This window comes from Nicotiana tabacum, chromosome 19, assembly GCF_000715075.1.
Source record: "Nicotiana tabacum cultivar K326 chromosome 19, ASM71507v2, whole genome shotgun sequence".
Classification (NCBI taxonomy): Eukaryota; Viridiplantae; Streptophyta; class Magnoliopsida; order Solanales; family Solanaceae; genus Nicotiana; species Nicotiana tabacum.
In genome coordinates this window covers 37,687,377-37,701,729 of record NC_134098.1, presented here as the reverse complement: position 1 = coordinate 37,701,729, position 14,353 = coordinate 37,687,377, and the positions used below count along the sequence as shown (strand labels likewise).

The 14,353-nt window shown below is 38.8% G+C and overlaps 2 long non-coding RNA genes across 3 annotated transcripts; both read left to right on the top strand.

The window, feature by feature from the left end:
• The first annotated feature begins 290 nt into the window (after positions 1-290).
• On the top strand, positions 291-1,594 carry LOC142173808 (uncharacterized). Its single transcript, XR_012703164.1, has 2 exons — positions 291-494; positions 1,353-1,594. It is a non-coding gene; the product is annotated as an uncharacterized LOC142173808 (long non-coding RNA).
• Positions 1,595-10,611: 9,017 nt separating this feature from the next.
• On the top strand, positions 10,612-12,669 carry LOC107799948 (uncharacterized). Of its 2 annotated transcripts, XR_012703140.1 has the most exons (4): positions 10,612-10,996; positions 11,314-11,477; positions 11,674-11,751; positions 12,477-12,669. It is a non-coding gene; the product is annotated as an uncharacterized LOC107799948 (long non-coding RNA). The 2 variants fall into 2 exon arrangements; XR_012703139.1 differs by having other exon boundaries at positions 10,612-11,477.
• The last annotated feature ends 1,684 nt before the right edge of the window (positions 12,670-14,353 follow it).

The following is a 14,353-nucleotide window of genomic DNA, read 5'->3' as shown; positions in this document are numbered from 1 at the left end:
TGGATAGAAATATATCGAGACTCTTGAATGGCTAAGAAAATATATCAAGACTCTTGAATGGCAAAACTTTGGATAAAGACTAAGGCAACGTGGCAGCCACATGGAAAATATATCAAGTGACTATTGAATCACTTTGGTAACTTTGGATAAAGACTAAGGCAACGTGGCAGCCACATGGAAAATATATCAAGTGACTATTGAATCACTTTGGTAAGGTGGCATTTTTAGATTAAAAACATTAGTCATTAGTCATTTGTATTCAAAAAAACTTTTCCAGGTAGTTCCTTAAATTACATACGTATCTTCCAAATAAGGCTATGCAAGTAACAATATTGCACCACCTAGTCGCATGATTTTGGGTGGCTAAAGTCTAACGTTCTTCAAAATATTATAGTTGCTTAAGCTTACGGAGGAAGCTCTCAATTCCAACAATCTCTTTACTTCACTATCCAATATGCTTTGCTTTCTGTAGATGATGTATGTTAAGAGCTTAGGTGGGAATTCCTTCGTAGCTTTTTACTTTCTTTTGGGTAATAGTTTTTAAAAAAATGTTGTGCTGGAGTTATTTTTCTGGTGGAGATTGCTTCAGTGACGATCTATATGGGTTTCTGGTGGAAAGTTTTAGCTGGTTGCAAAACATTGATTTCAGGATATATTTTGTGCTTGCTTTTACATGTATGTTAAGGCTATCCCTTCTTTCTTTTGGCATTATCTATACGACACGAACGAAACGAGCAAATGCACAATTTCTATAAATGACTCTATTTATAGAAATATTAAGGGTGTCTATATTCTTGATTCTCCATGTGAATTATTATTATATCTTCTGTTCATGGGTTTCAGAAAAATACGTATTTGACAAAATTTATCCGACAGGCATATTATTTTTATGATATTCCGAGAAAATATTATTAACGTATTTCTTATGCATTTCATGCATTTATACATATACATTTACCCATGACCAGATGGTGTTATATACGCGTATATAGGTATATTATATGTATATGGGATATGAAAAAAGGTTATGGCATTATATACGCACCACCACCTGATCAGCTAGTATACGTTGATGATTTGCCCACAGTGGCCGAAATGATATGATGGGATGCCCTCAGTGGCTTGATGATATTATGAACACATATACCTATGCATGGTATGACATTTAAACGCATATGCATGACATTATAAAAATAAAATGATTCACAGAGCTATGCAGACGTACATGTCGAGTCTTTTACTCCATGTTTCTCGCATGTCTATTATTTACTGATTTTCGTTCCTTACGTACTCGGTACAATATTTGTACTGACGTGCTTTTTGCGTGGGGACGCTGCGTTTCATGCCCGCAGGTCGAGAGTCCTCCAAGTAGGCGATCATCTCAGCAGAATATATTGGTGCACTCCATTTGCTCCGGAGTTGCTTGTTTGGTCGGTATGATTTAGATGTGTATGGTTTGGTATGGCGGGGCTCTGTCCCGACCTTTATGACAATTATGTACTCCAAGAGGCTTGTAGACATATATCGTGTACGTGAAAGATTGTACGACCTTGTCGGCCTATGTTTTGAGTTTATAAATGATTATGTTGGCCTATTAGGCCCGTATGTCACGTGTATATGATGATGTAATAAGAAAGATACGTTACGTAGGTACTCGGTTGAGTAAGGTACTGGGTGCCCATCGCGGCTCATTGATTTGGGTCGTGATAAAAGTAGTATCAGAGAAGTTCTGTCCTAGGGAGTCTACAAGCCGTGTCTAGCAGAGTCTTATTTTTGGGTGTGTTGTGCACCGCACTTATAAGCACGAGGCTACAAGGCATTTAGGATTTTCACTCTTACTTCTTACTCTAGATCGTGTGGTAGATCTCAGTTGTAAGAACTCAATTTCCTAAACTCTATCTTATTCATAATACGGCAATGCCTACTTACTTACGGAAAGACGGTTGGTAAGAGATATAGCTGTGGAAGAGTTGAGTCAGAGGAACTCGATTTTTCATGATGCTTATGATGAGTAAATGTGAAGTTTTCAGCAAAACATGTGTGTAAGCTTATTGATAAGGAGCCTTAAGGTAAGAATATCTACCCACATAGTGAAAAGGAATAAGAGAATCGGAAGGTAGATACAAGTTTCAGCAAGTAAAAGAAGCAAGATGAAAAAGGGTACGAGCTACCCAGCTAATGAAGATTATCGCAGAGGAATATAAGCCTTTTGAGTAGTATAAGAGAAGGCAGGATATCGGGATCTAGCTGGGGTTAGGGTAACCCAAATGGTGGATGTATTATTAGCGTTAGCTGACATTTCCGAAAGATATTGCAAATGTGCTAATAGATCTCCTTGTGAGACGCCCAGATGGTGCACTCTAAAATAGTACAACTAGATATGAGTACTACAAAGATAGGCACTGGAAGCCTGAAAGGGATAAATATTATCTTAGTGTGACTCCCGTCCCTAGTAGAGCGAGAACGTTAAACAACCCGAAGAGCCACTGGATGGAGTAAAGGGGAGTTAAAAGCAAAAGAATGTCTTATTCGAGTTTTCAGAATAAAGTGATAGACATAAATATTAGCGGAAATAAGAAGAGAGTTAATGAAGCATTATGAGTAAGATCTGATACAAGGATGACAACGGTAGATCAAAAAGATGACAATATTACAGGGTCTATAGTCAAGTGAAGGAAAGGACGGCAGGTGACAGGCCTCGAGAAAACAAAAGAGTATAGGCCATAAAGTCATATCCTCATTTTGAGAAATAAGTTCGTGACTCCAACGTGATTACCAAAAGGAAAAATTAGACCCCAGAGTAATAAAAAATCAGCATGGACTGATGAACAAGATAAACTAAACATGAACTAGGGACTGAGTAATAGTCGGCATCATAAGAATTTCACAGATTGCGTCCCGGAGATTATAGAATGGACGACAGAAGAATACCCTTTAAAGGTCATTCAGGAAGACGCTTCCCTAAAGCAAGCAAGGTGAGTAAAGTTAAGCTTCAGAGACTGTATGTGCCGGTTACACTAAGTGTCACCCTCGCGAGTGAGGAATTTTGTTATCCTTGGTACAGAAGGATTACTGTGAGGCGAGTAATGATCTTCGATGATGTGAAAAGATGCCAAAGATGAAAAGGTAAAACATCTATACGTAGATCATCGTAGCACTAAATCTTAGTGCTCCCCTAAAGGGGGGAATATGGTATGATGTGGCATTAAGTCAGAATTAAGTAGTCCTAGTAACTATGGAATGGTAAAGAAAGAATGCGATAAAAATGAGAAGGGGATGAGATTGCACTCATTCAAATCCTACAAATATACTATGATTCCTGAACATTATGCTAACACGACATCAAGGAGAGGAGGTAAGGGTTCCTGCCTGAGATGTTATTGATATATAAGGAGCCAGTGCGGGACGTAAGTTAAGATAAAGGAAGTGACCCACGAAAGATTACGCAAAATATTGATATGAGAATGAGCCATTGAGTAGTTAGTAGTTGATTCAGGAAGAGCCTAGTTATGGCTAGACAAGAGGATGCAGACAAATCAACAGATCGTGCAAGATAAACATAGTGAACCCCAACATGGGGAATTCAGTCTCGCAGATATGACATTGTAATACTTGAGAAATATTCAAATAGGAGTCGGGGTAGTTAAAGGTACCGTATGAATGTTATGGAAATAAAAGATAGTCTTACTGGGAAGACAGACAAAACTTCAGTTCAGAAGCAGCCATACAAGCATAAGGGCGTGGAGGTAAATAACTACGGATAATTATAGGCAGGGAAGGAAATCAAAAGGTCCGTCGAGTATACGATGTAATAAGCTCGTAGCTTTACAAGAGTCAGAGAGTCCTCCCTAAGTACTTCAATAAAAGACTAGCTGAGGAAATAAGGAAGAAGGCTTCAACCTAAGCACAGTGACCTAAAGAGGAAATGGTCGTGTAACAACAGTCTCACTACAACATTGTATGCACTCCATAAGAAAGTGGCACCTACTTTGGTTAATGAATGGGAAGTAAAAATCAGAAGTGATATTCAGGATCACATGAGTTGTATGGAATTCAATATGTGTTGGCACTAAGGTAAGCTAAGTATGCACGCAGCAAGGGGGCAGGAAGACCAGGAAAAGTAATTGCTTACATTTAAAGAAAGCCGAGAAGGAACGGAGAGAATCATTCGATTGATAATCCAGAGTTAGTTACGTTATGAACGCACTTAAGAGTTCAGAGTTTTTATACATGCAGCATGTATGTTGACAATCATACAGCCGTTGAAGACTCCGGTATAAGTTAAAAGAAAGAATTGAGCCTAGAGCATAGATAAAGGATTGAGTTATCAGAAGATTGAATCATGGATATTCCATAGCACCCATGAAAGGCTAAAGTAATAACTAATTTCATGAGCCGTAGATCAAGAGATAGCTTAAGCCTACATAAAGGTTGATCAGAAGGAGAAGAAAACTAAAGAGTTACATCAACGAAGTAAATCAGGAATCTGATTATTGGACCCAGAAAATCATATACCTTGTGATTGAGAACATTGCAGGATTACTCTTAGATATTAGAGGTATAAGAGAGATAGTACAGTAGCCATATTCTATAATGGTTGTACGATAAAGCTAGTTAGAAGAAGTACCAGCCTCATAAGAAGTATGAAGCTCCCACTGGATTGTGTATGCACCAGAGGTGCAAGTATTATAATAAAGTTTCAAGCTGCGGACGTGAATTATACCTATATAGAAGGGAGGTCATGAAAGAGATAGAAAATGTGATGCGAGATTTTAAGGTAAGTAAGGTAAAGGTAAACAACGTACGATATACTCAAATGCAGAAGGTTGTGGATAGTCCATACTTCGGATAGAAGGCTAAAAGTGCTGGGATTCAGTATCCAGGAATGATAGCGGCATCGCCAACGGCATGTCTTCCAACCTATGGTTTCTAGGTACCGAGAGATCTAGTTAAGAGAATAAATAAGAGTTAAAGACGATGTGATGTATCGCTTGATGTTCTAAAATAACACAAGGAAATCTGTGGTGCAAGCAAGTTGAAGGAAGGTTGCGAGTAGTATAAATAGATATGTATAGGTCGCAAGCTAAAGTATAGTAAAGCGACAAAGTTTTATGACAGGAGCAAGGATGAGAAAGGGCAAGTGAGAAGGTGATGAGAATGGATAAGTCCTCGGGATTAAGCCTATAAGAGAGCTAATGGTTTCTCTAAGTTATAAAGAATTCAGTATAGCCTGAATGAACTCAAGGGGATCTAAGAGGAATGCTGCCCCGGTAGTGGAATGAGGATGTGATTGTGATAGATAAAGAATGACGTTTGGTCCTTCGATTGAGTATGACTTGAAGAGGATTTCATGAATTGTACGGGATTAAAATACCCATGTAAGGTGAGTCATACTGGGATTCTACAAAATACAGTTATGGAAGTATATTATCGCCCCTAGGTGGATCAATCTAATTACTCCAGATGTCCCCGACGAGACGTGAGCCCTAGCGGCAGTGTTACATAAGAGATCAAGTTATCAGTGGTAGATGATGGATCAATATTAAGGTGAATCAACAATAGATGGATAAAAGTTCAATAGTATGAGATGAGATCAAGCCGTCATACTTAAGATGAATAGTAATGAGGAAGCATTAAAGGACTTAGATTTATATATATGGGATAAGCAACGAGAGTAACCTAGAGTTTGGTAGCAGACCTCAGTAACAATGGGGCGCTTACTTAGATGTAGTAAAGCCATAGATGCCCAGAAGGACAGCTTGTCATAATTTTATATATGTTCACAAAATGAGGCCTAGAGATTGGCTAAAAGCTTGAGGAAAAAGGAGAGAAGAGTCACATAGGCACATGTATAAGGACAAAGTCATACAGGCTGCATGATAGAAGGTAGCAACAGTTACGAGATTGGAAGGATTCCGACCACAAGTCATGGTATGAGAAAGAGGCCTAGAGGGGGAATGCCTTGGCCTTTGGATTTATTCACAGAACAATTGCCTAGATGGCAAGGAGAGAATACTAAAGTATTCGGAAGACATAGGTTATGAAAATGATAAGTGCATCAGTCAACATTCGAGGACGAATGTTCCGAAGGGGGGAATGATGTTACGCTCCACAGTAATTTATTACGACGATGTTACACCTTATAGTATTGTACATTGAATTTGTCGTAAGATAATCGACGTAAGTTCGGAAATGAGATTATTTTAAGATTATAAGCATTATGCTATTTGAAACAAGTAATGAGTAGATTCATGAAGGTGAGAGGGTAAGAAAATCGAAGAAAATAATTTTGGTCGAAGTTTGACATTTTGGGATAAAATACGGCCCGAGCTAAAATATCCAGTATTTATGGACTAATACCATATAAGGTACCACATGACCATGATAGTAAGGTGTACAAAGTGTGTTAAAAGTAGATAGTATTTTAAGTAATTAGAGATAATCCTTAATTATGTGAATTATTGGATAATGGGATAGAAATATATCAAGACTCTTGAATGGCTAAGGAAATATATCAAGACTTTTGAATGGCAAAACTTTAGATAAAGACTAAGGAAACATGGCAGCCACATGGAAAATTTATCAAGAGAGCAAGTATTATAATAAAGTTTCAAGTTGCGGACGTGAATTATACCTATGTAGAAGGGAGGTCATGAAAGAGATAGAAAATGTGATGCGAGATTATAAAGTAAGTAAGGTAAAGGTAAAGAAGGTACGAGATACTCAAATGCAGAAGGTTGTGGATAGTCCATACTTTAGATAGAAGGCTAAAAGCGCTGGGATTCAGTATCCAGGAATGATAACGGCATCGCCAACGGCATGTCTTCCAGCCTATGGTTTCTAGGTACCGAGAGATCTAGTTAAGAGAGTAAATAAGAGTTAGAGACGATGTGATGTCTCGCTTGATGTTCTAAAATAAAACAAGGAAATCTGCGGTGCAAACAAGTTGAAGGAAGGTTGCGAGTAGTATAAATAGATACGTATAGGTCGCAAGCTAAAATATAGTAAAGCGACAAAGTTTTATGACAGGAATAAGGATGAGAAAGGGCAAGTGAGAAGGTGATGAGAATGGATAAGTCCTCGGGATTAAGCCCACAATAGAGCTAATGGTTTCTCTAAGTTGTAAAGAGTTCAGTATAGCCTAAATGAACTCAAGGGGATCTAAGACTAATAGCATCTAGAAGAAATGGAATGCTGCCCCGGTAGTGGAATGAGGATGTGATTGTGATAGATAAAGGATGACGTTTGGTCTTTCGATTGAGTAATGACTTGAAGAGGATTTCATGAATTGTACGGGATTAAAATACCCATGTAAGGTGAGTCATACTGGGATGCTACAAAATACGGTTATGGAAGTATATTATCGCCCCTAGGTGGATCAATATAATTACTCCAGATGTCCCCTATGAGACGTGAGCCCTAGCGGCAGTGTTACATAAGAGATCAAGTTATCAGTGGTAGATGATGGATCAACATTAAGGCGAATCAACAATAGATGGATAAAAGTTCAACAGTATGAGATGAGATCAAGCCATCATACTTAAGATGAATAGTAATGAGGAAGCATTAAAGGACTTAGATTTATATATATGGGATAAGCAACGAGAGTAACCTGGAGTTTGGTAGCAGACCTCAGTAATAATGGGGGACTTACTTAGATGTAGTAAAACCATAGACGCCCAGAAGGACAACTTGTCATAATTTTATATATGTATACAAAATGAGGCCTGGAGATTAGCTAAAAGCTGTAGGAAAAAGGAGAGAAGAGTCGCATAGGCGCACGTACAAGGATAAAGTCATACAGGCTGAATGATAGAAGGTAGCAAAGTTACGAGATTGGAAGGATTCCGACCACAAGTCGTGGTATGAGAAAGAGGCCTAGAGGGGGAATGCCTTGTCCTTTGGATTTATTCACAGAACAATTGCCTAGATTTCAAGGAGAGAATACTAAAGTATTCGGAAGACATAGGTTATGAAAATGATAAGTGTATCAGTTAACATTCGAGGACGAATGTTCCAAAGGGGGGAATGATGTTACGCTCCACAGTAATTTATTACGATGATGTTACGCTCCGTAGTAATTTATTACGACGATGTTACACCCTATAGTATTGTACATTGAATTTATCGTAATATAATCGACGTAAGTTTGGGAATAAGATTATTTTAAGATTATAAGCATTATGCTATTTGAAAGAAGTAATGAGTAAATTTGTGAAGATGAGAGGGTAAGCAAATCGAAGAAAATAATTTTGGTCGAAGTTTGATATTTTGGGATAAAATATGGCCAGAGCTAAAATACCCGATATTTATGGACTAATACCATACAAGGTACCACATGACCATGATAGTAAGGTGTACAAAGTGTGTTAAAAGTAGGTAGTATTTTAAGTAATTAGAGATAATCCTTAATTATGTGAATTATTGGATAATGGGATAGAAATATATCGAGACTCTTGAATGGCCAAGGAAATATATCAAGACTCTTGAATGGCAAAACCTTGGATAAAGACTAAAGCAACATGGCAGCCACATGGAAAATATATCAAGTGAGCAAGTTTTATAATAAAGTTTCAAGCTGCGGACGTGAATTATACCTATGTAGAAGGGAGGTCATGAAATAGATAGAAAATGTGATGCGAGCTTTTACAGTAAGTAAGGTAAAGGTAAACAACGTACGAGATACTCAAATGCAGAAGGTTGTGGATAGTCCATACTTCGGATAGAAGGCTAAAAATGCTGGGATTCAGTATCCAGGAATGATAGTGGCATCGCCAATGGCATGTATTATAGCCTATGGTTTCTAGGTACCGAGAGATCTAGTTAAGAGAGTAAATAAGAGTTAGAGACGATGTGATGTCTCGCTTGATGTTCTAAAATAACACAAGGAAATCTGCGGTGCAAGCAAGTTGAAGGAAGGTTGCGAGTAGTATAAATAGATATGTATAGGTCGCAAGCTAAAGTATAGTAAAGCGATAAAGTTTTATGACAGGGGTAAGGATGAGAAAGGGCAAGTGAGAAGGTGATGAGAATGGATAAGTCCTCGGGATTAAGCCCACAAGAGAGCTAATGGTTTCTCTAAGTTGTAAAGAGTTCAGTATAACCTAAATGAACTCAAGGGGATCTAAGACTAATAGCATCTAGAAGAAATGGAATGCTGCCCCGGTAGTAGAATGAGGATGTGATTGTGATAGATAAAGGATGACGTTTGGTCTTTCGATTGAGTAATGACTTGAAGAGGATTTCATGAATTGTACGGGATTAAAATACCCATGTAAGGTGAGTCATACTAGGATGCTACAAAATACGGTTATGGAAGTATATTATCGCCCCTAGGTGGATCAATATAATTACTCCAGATGTCCCCGATGAGATGTGAGCCCTAGCGGCAGTGTTACATAAGAGATCAATTTATCAGTGGTAGATGATGGATCAACATTAAGGTGAATCAACAATAGATGGATAAAAGTTCAACAGTATGAGATGAGATCAAGCCATCATACTTAAGATGAATAGTAATGAGAAAGCATTAAAGGACTTAGATTTATATATATAGGATAAGCAACGAGAGTAACCTGGAGTTTGGTAGCAGACCTCAGTAACAATGGGGAACTTACTTAGATGTAGTAAAACCATAGACGCCCAGAAGGACAACTTGTCATAATTTTATATATGTTCACAAAATGAGGCCTAGAGATTAGCTAAAAGCTGGAGGAAAAAGGAGAGAAGAGTCGCATAAGCGCACATACAAGGACAAAGTCATACAGGCTGCATGATAGAAGGTAGCAAAGTTACGAGATTGGAAGGATTCCGACAACAAGTCGTGGTATGAGAAAGAGGCCTAGAGGGGGAATGCCTTGGCCTTTGGATTTATTCACTGAAAAATTGCCTGGATGGCAAGGAGAGAATACTAAAGTATTTGGAAGACATAGGTTATGAAAATGATAAGTGCATCAGTCAACATTCGAGGAAGAATGTTCCAAAGGGGGAATGATGTTACGCTCCGCAGTAATTTATTACGATGATGTTACGCTCCGCAGTAATTTATTACGACGATGTTACACGCTATAGTATTGTACATTTAATTTATCGTAAGATAATCGACGTAAGTTCGGGAATGAGATTATTTTAAGATTATAAGCATTATGCTATTTGAAATAAGTAATGAGTAAATTCGTGAAGGTGAGAGGGTAAGCAAATCAAAGAAAATAATTTTCGTCGAAGTTTGACATTTTGGGATAATATACGGCCCGAGCTAAAATATCCGGTATTTATGGACTAATACCATACAAGGTATCACATGACCATGATAGTAAGGTGTACAAAGTGTGTTAAAGTAGGTAGTATTTTAAGTAATTAGAAATAATCCTTAATTATGTGAATTATTGGATAATGGGATAGAAATATATCGAGATTCTTGAATGGCTAAGGAAATATATCAAGACTCTTGAATGGCAAAAATTTGGATAAAGACTAAGGCAACGTGGCAGCCACATGAAAAATATATCAAGTGACTATTGAATCACTTTGGTAAGGTGGCATTTTTAGATTAAACACATCAAGTCATTAGTCATTTGTATTCAAAAAAACTTTTCCAGGTAGTTCCTTAAATGATATGCGTATCTTCCCAATAAGGCTATGCAAGTAACAATACTGCACCACCTAGTCACATGATTTTGGGTGGCTAAAGTCTAACGTTCTTCAAAATATTATAGTTGTTTAAGCTTACGGAGGAAGCTCTCAATTCTAACAATCTCTTTACTTCACTATCCAATATGCTTTGCTTTCTGTAGATGTTGTATGTTAAGAGCTTAGGTTGGAATTCCTTCGTAGCTTTTTACTTTCTTTTGGGTAACAGTTTTTAAAAAAATGTTGTGCTGGAGTTATTTTTCTGATGGAGATTGCTTCAGTGACAATCTATATGGGTTTTTGGTGGGATGTTTTAGTTGGTTGCAAAATATTGATTTCAGGATATATTCTGTGCTTGATTTTACAGGTATGTTAAGGCTATCCCTTCTTTCTTTTGGCATTATGTATACGACACGAACGAAACAAGCAAATGCACAATTTTCATAAATGACTCTATTCATAAAAATATTAGGGGTGTCTATATACTTGATTTTCCCATGTGAATTATTATATATCTTCTGTTCATGGGTCTCAGAAAAATACGTATTTGATAAAATTTATCCGACAAGCATATTATTTTTATGACATTCCGAAAAAATCTTATTAACGTATTTCTTATGCATTTCATGCATTTATACATGTACATTGACCCATGACCAGATGGTATTATATACGCGTATATAGGTATATTATATGTATATGGGATATGAAAAAAGGTTATGGAGTTATATATGCACCACCACCTGATCAGCTGGTATACGTTGATGATTTTCCCACGGTGGCCGAAATGATATGATGGAATGCCCTCAGTGGCTTGGTGATGTTATGAACACATATACCTATGCGTGGTATGACATTTATACGCATATGCATAACATTATAAAAATGAAATGATTCATAGAGCTATGCAAACGTACATATCGAGTCTTTTACTCCATGTTTCTCTCATGTCTATTATTTACTGATTTTCATTCCTTACGTACTCGGTACATTATTTGTACTGACGTCCCTTTTGCCTGGGGACGCTGTGTTTCATGCCCGCAGGTCGAGAGTCCTCCAAATAGGCGATCATCTCAGCAGAATATATTGGTGCACTCCATTTGCTCCGGAGTTGCTTGTTTGGTCAGTATGATTTAGATATGTATGGTTTGGTATAGCGGGGCTCTGTCCCGACCTTTATGACAATTATGTACTCTTAGAGGCTTGTAGACATATGTCGTGTACGTGAAAGATTGTACGGCCTTGTCGGCCTATGTTTTGAGTTTATAAATGATCATGTTGGCCTATTAGGCCCGTATGTCACGTGTATATGATAATGTAATAAGAAAGATACGTTACGTTGGTACTCGGTTGAGTAAGGTACCGGGTGCCCATCGCGGCCCATCGGTTTGGGTCGTGACAAAAGTGGTATCAGAGCAGTTCTGTCCTAGGGAGTCTACAAGCCGTGTCTAGTAGAGTCTTGTTTATGGGTGTGTCATGCACCACACACACACGAAGCACCACCTGATCAGTTGGTATATATATATGGGTATGAGGAAAAGTTACGGCGTTATATACGAAGCACCACCTGATCAGTTGGTATACTTTGATGATTTCGCCCACTGAGGCCGAGATGATATGATGGGATGCCCTCAGAGGCTTGATAACGTTATGTACGCATATACCTATGCATGATATGAAATTTATACGCACATGCATGATATTATAAATATTTCAGGATTCACAAAGTTATTTAGGCTTACAGGCGGATTCCTTTACTCCATACTTCTTTTATGTCTTCTATGTACTGATTTTCATGCCTTAAATACTCGGTACATTATTCGTACTGATGCCCCTATTTTCTGGAGCCTGCGTTTCATACCCGCAGGTGCAGGTAGACAGGCTGACGGTCCCCCTTCTTAGGATCCTTGTTCAGCGAGAGTTGGTGTGCTCCATTTGATCTGGAGATGCTTTTGAGTTTTTGGTACAATATGTTTGTATACATATATGGGTATGACGGGGCCCAGTCTCGTCCTTTATACAGTTGTACACTCTATTAGAGATCTGTAGACAATCATGTATAATCGGATAGTATGTGGCCTTGTCGGCACGCCCTACCGTATTCCGTATATATATGTACATGTCTTTTTGGGCACGTTTTCTCGCGTATGTTATTCACATAATTCAGTAGTTTACCTCCAGATGTTATGCATGTCCTACACTTATTTCACGTTTTATCTTAGACGTATGCTTAGGGGTGTTCGATAGGTAGGCTCGGGCACTCATCATAGCCCATCGGTTTGGGTCGTGACAACTTAGCCAAATTTTCATCAAGTTTGTACTTAGATAATTTTAGGCAGCAAACTTAAAGAGAACACAATCAAATACGGGAAAATTCCAACCTTTGTGTTAATTCGAAAACTTACAAAGGAAACCCTCACTTTGCTATGAACACAAGTCGTTCACAACCCACTTCGTCTAACCAAGATCACAAGTCGATTTTGCACACTAAGACCTGCCCAATGCCTAGCCTTAGTCCCTTTTGAAATACTTAGAAACCCTCACGTTTCACTCTTGTTTCCCTTACTGAATTTCACACGAAATTCCCCATTCCAATCTGACTAAGTCCAAAGGCGCCTATTTATAGCACATAGGCAGCCTTTTGCACTTGACAGCACATTAACACTTGTTGTCTGCAGCTTTTGCCACTTGGCGGGCTAATGCTAAATATGTTCCTAACTTGTAGTTGACATCCACAACTACATAGGCCATGATCTACACGAAATGATAGTGGATACAAGCATAAAGCAGACATGGGTACAAGTAGTTACAAACAGGTAACCGCCAACTACTTTGGCATATGCACTGCATGTGTGCTTTTGCTGGCCAGCTGCTGCATGCCCAAGGCTGGCATTGTGCCAAGCCTTGGCCCTTTGACATTGCTCCACACCAATGCCTTGACCACAACCTTCGCCTATGACTTTTCTACACACGCCTGATGCCACTACTGCCCGCACATGTCTTGGCTGAGTTTCTGCCTTTTCTATGTCAACCCTTGTTTCACCTTTTCCTTTGCTTGTATTTTGCTTCACATAGCCTTGCATTATCTATCTAAAGCCTTTGACATCATCCCGCACTTTTTTGCCTTAACTTAGCATGCACTTGGCATTGCCACAACCCAAAGTGCCTGTGCCACTGACTTTGATGCGCATGTCATGCCATGCCGCCCTAACTTGCCCACACTACCTTGTCAAGCCTTTGCCAAGCATGTCTTGCCTGCCCCAAGACCTTGGCCAATAATTGCCCATAACAGTCCTCATGACAATGTCTTGTCCATTGTCCGTATGATTGTTTTGCCCGCACATAGGCCAATGGCAAGGCCATCACGCCCAATCCTTGCCACAGTCGCGCCACGTCTGATGTCAAAGATTCAGTCCCCTAACAAACCACCTGCACCCTTTGAAATCGACATCCTCATCGAGCTAACTCAATTTATGATCCTCAAGGGGTTGTTGACATACAATGCCCTTGTTGCTCCATTCACATCTGCTACAATGTCATTTGCTTCCGCCACTTAATCTCACTTTTCTGCATCCAACACAACATTTATCCTAGCCTGCACCAGACGGTCTTTCTTCAAGTGAAGTCCACCACAAGTAAAGCAGCCTTTGAATTTGCCGCTCCTTTCATTTCCATTGGAAGTCTCCGCCTTACTTTCATTTTTGCCAAGCCCTTCATCTTCAGT